Below are 4,062 nucleotides of genomic sequence, written 5' to 3'. Positions count from 1 at the left end.
GCCCCCCCCCCCCCCAGCAGGGCTCCAGCTACAACCAGCAAGAATCGGTGTGTAAACATCCCAGCTCCTGTGATCTTTGGTTTGTTCCCTCGCCTTCCAGGTCCTGGTGCAACAGTCCCTGTTTTCTGCAGAGGTGATGCCCGCAGCTGTGTGTTGAATTGGCCCTTCCCTTACGTATGTGATTTGTATGTTTCCCCATGGGGCCTTTCTTGGGTCACCTCCCAAATAAAGTGCTTGCCGTCCCAGCGTGGCCCAGCTCTGCAGCTGGGGAACCCACAGAAGACAGTCATCACCTTTAGGAAAGCAGGGTTCCGGGAGAGCATCCTTAGTGCCCCCAGGGACGCCATAACGAATACTGCAGCCCGGTGGCTTCTACAGCAGACATGCATTTCTCACACTTCGAGAGGCCAGGAATCCAAGCTCAAGGCATCCACAGGGCCAGTTCCTTCAGAAGATGCGGGAGAGAATCTGCTCCAGGCCACCCTGAGGGCATCTGGGGTCCGCTCGCTGTCCCTCACTCCATAAACGCATCTTTGCCGTTTTATTTTCACATGGCGTTTTTCCCGTGGGTGTCTCTGTGTACAAACTCCTCCCCTTAAAAAAAATAAGGACAAAGTAACTTCTCTAATAAGTTGATAGAAAAATTTTTAAACTTGGAGTCTTCTTTCTCCAGACGTAATGAGATAATTTGTACCAGGCTAGCCAACGAACCCCCAACAGGATAAAATATCCAAGTCTCCTTATTTTGCCAAGGGAAAATCCTAGTTCTCCATCACCGAGGTAATCGCTCACTTGCTGTCTTCAGACATAGGCTCACAACCATCTGGGAAGAACATCAACAGTACCATAAGCGATGGGATTTCCAAAACAATAAAATATTTTTGCAGTTTCACAGTACTGCATTTTATAATCTCTCAGTGTTAGTGTTTCCCTCTGTTTTCATGGGACCAACTGCATACACAGTTAAGTTGATGTCTGTCATCTTTTTTTTTCCAGAAATGCTGCAAAATTTCATGACACGTTTTCATGGTTGCAATGTTAAATCTACTAAACAAGTAGCATTCCTGTCCTTTCTACATTACTTCTTAACTCATTTAAAAATAGCTTTCTTTATATGTTGTGATTTATCTGTCCATGTTTCATTTTTTGGTATAGCAGATGAATGTATGTATGTGTGCATGTGTATTGTATGTACATATATATTTATGTTCTTATGAATATCTCTCTCATGCAGGCATGCATCCATCCATCTATATATCATCTATATATATATACGTATCATCTATCATATGTCTACCTTTTCTCTATCCATCCATCCATCCATCCATCATCTACCTCTTATTTATCTCTCTATCATCTATCTATCTATCTATCTATCTATCTATCTATCTATCTATCATCTATCTATCTATCCATCATCTATCTATCTATCTATCTATCTATCTATCTATCTATCATCTATCTTCTACTATTTCTCCATCCATTATCTATCTATCCACCTATCCATCCATCCATTCATATGTTTATCCATATATCATCTATGAAGTTCTCTCCCTCCATCTTTAACCTGTCATCCATCCATCTACCTCTATATTTATTGATATCATCTGTTTATGAAGCAGCTGTTATTACACACTACACAACACGCAGTAGAGGACCATGACCTCTGATGGAATGGAAATAACTAAGTGACCTTCTCTTTGAGGAGACATAAATGATGTAAAATGAGCACACCTCCCATGAGTGAGGTGAGAGAACCTGGAGCCCATGGGCCTGGGGAGTTTGGGAGTTGAGGGTAGAACACAAGAAAAGAGCAACACAGAGACAGAGCCCAAAGAGTTAATACGGGGTCCAGATGAGTATTTGGGTGCATGCCAGCCTATGAGCTGTGTGTCAGGTGTGTGTGAGGCTGGCAAACAATGGCTCTGGGAAGGTTCAAGACAAATACAGGGGAACCATGAACAGGACTCTGACTCTAGAGCTCCAGTCAGCCCCAGCCGGGGCCAGAAGACAGGGACACAGGCTGTCAGGGACAATGTTTATGGGATGTGGCTAGAGGATACCCAGTTCTCTCCCACAGGAGCTATGTGGTTATGCCTTTCAAGCAGCAAAAATTCAAAATGGCTACTTCCCCATATCTTTATCCAGTGGGTTTGTTGTTGAACTTCTGGATGTCTGCCAATCTGAGAGTGAGAAAAGATTTCCACCTAGTTCTCATTTATGTTTCTCTAATTATGAGAGAAGTTAATGTCTCTTCATATGAGTTAGCATCACCTGCATGTTTTTACTCCCATTTTATATGTCTTGTCCATTTGTCCATAGAGATTATTCCATACGCTTTTAGAAGCTTTTTTTATGGATTGGAGATACTAGCTTTTTGTTGTGATTGCAAATATTTTTCCTGGCTTTTCATTTATTTTTTTTTATCCTGCCTAAAATTCTTTATACAAAAATGTTTTTACAAGAGTTGTTTTTTTCTCTCACATCACCAAATACATCACCTGCTTTCAGATTTTACCAAAATTCACCCACATTTTCTTGTACTGCTTATATGGTTTCATTTTTCATCATAAATCTTGGACAAATTTACGCTGGTGTATGCTGAGATGAGTTGACCCAACCTAACCTCTTCTCGGCCAGCCCCCTCGCTAAGATGTCCACTCTTCCCTGATCGGAAACGCCACCCTCTTTATGCTACAAGGTTCCACGCACAGGTACACCCATTTCTGGACATTGATTCTGTGTCACTAACGTGGCTTATATCTTTGTGAGCAACAACCACTCTGTGTTCACACACGGTTCTACCATGCACTAAACCATATTCTAATACTGCCTGCCTTCTTTATTCCCAGTATCCTGGCCATTCTTCCTTGTTCTTTCTTCCAAGGAAACTTTAAATTTAATTTGTTTAGTTGTAAAAAAAGAAAGTGATGGTACCTTAGTTGGAATTACCTTAAATGTGCAGAACAACGTGCCGAGAACCAACACAATGTCACGACTTCTCATCCAGGGCTTCGTATAACTTCAGATTGTTTAGGTGTCCTTGTTTGCTTGTTTTATTTTTTTTTTTTTAATTTTTATTTGTTGAGAGCAAGAGCAAAAGCGAGCATGCAAGCTTACAGGTGCACACTTGAGTTGGAGAGGGGCAGAGAGGAGGGGGAGAGAGTATCCCAAGCAGGCTCCACACTGTCAGAGCAGAGCCCAACACAGGGCTTGAACCACAAACTGTGAGTTCATGACCTGAACCAAAACCAAGAGTCAGATGCTTAACTGATTGAGCCATCCAGCACCCCACCCCTTTGTTTGTTTTGTAGTACAGTTCTCTGTAGTTTGTCTTCATCGTAGAAGACAGAGCAGTCATTTTATATATAAATTTTATCATCCCATTTCTCTGCTAAAAACCTCCCAGTAATGAAGGAATGCTTGCTCTCAGAACAAAAGCCGCACTCCCACAGCCTATCTGGTCCGACCTCCTTGCCTGTTACCCCTTCCTTGCTCTCCGTGTGCCTTGCTGGCTCTGCCGTGCCCTGCCTGGAGCTTTGGGCTCACTAGCCCATCTGCTGAGAGTCACCCTCCCCTGATCTGGACTCACTTCTCGCAAGCCTTTGCTCACATGCTGTCTTCTCAGTGAGGCTTCCCAGACCACCTACAGAACATGGGAGTTCTTCTGTGCCCGGAACTCCCCGTCCCCCTTTTATGCCTTATTATTTTCCATACTTCCGGTCACTTGATAAATACAGAACTGTCATGTTTATTGATGAGTCAATGACTCATGCTGAATTGAATTTGTTCTCACTAATGACCCCGAAGCCCCAGAGCACTGACTGGCAGGTCAGATCCTCAGCAAATGCTGGATAAACAGTTCAGAGATCAGTTAACACCAAGGAGAACAACCCAACTCAAGTCATCTGAAAATGGCTGTAAGCACAAAAAAGGCTTTTGTCCGACAGAGCCACAGGACACTCTCCAGTGTGGAGGACAGCACGGCCCTGTCTGTGACCACTGTCCTTTCCTTCCTCCTTCCTTCCTTCTCCCCTGCACCCCCCCCCCCACCCCTCAGTG

Source organism: Crocuta crocuta, unplaced genomic scaffold (genome assembly GCF_008692635.1).
Source record: "Crocuta crocuta isolate KB4526 unplaced genomic scaffold, BGI_CrCroc_1.0 scaffold89, whole genome shotgun sequence".
Lineage (NCBI taxonomy): Eukaryota > Metazoa > Chordata > Mammalia > Carnivora > Hyaenidae > Crocuta > Crocuta crocuta.
The sequence above is the reverse complement of the archived record's forward strand: the minus strand, read 5'-3'. Positions refer to the sequence as shown.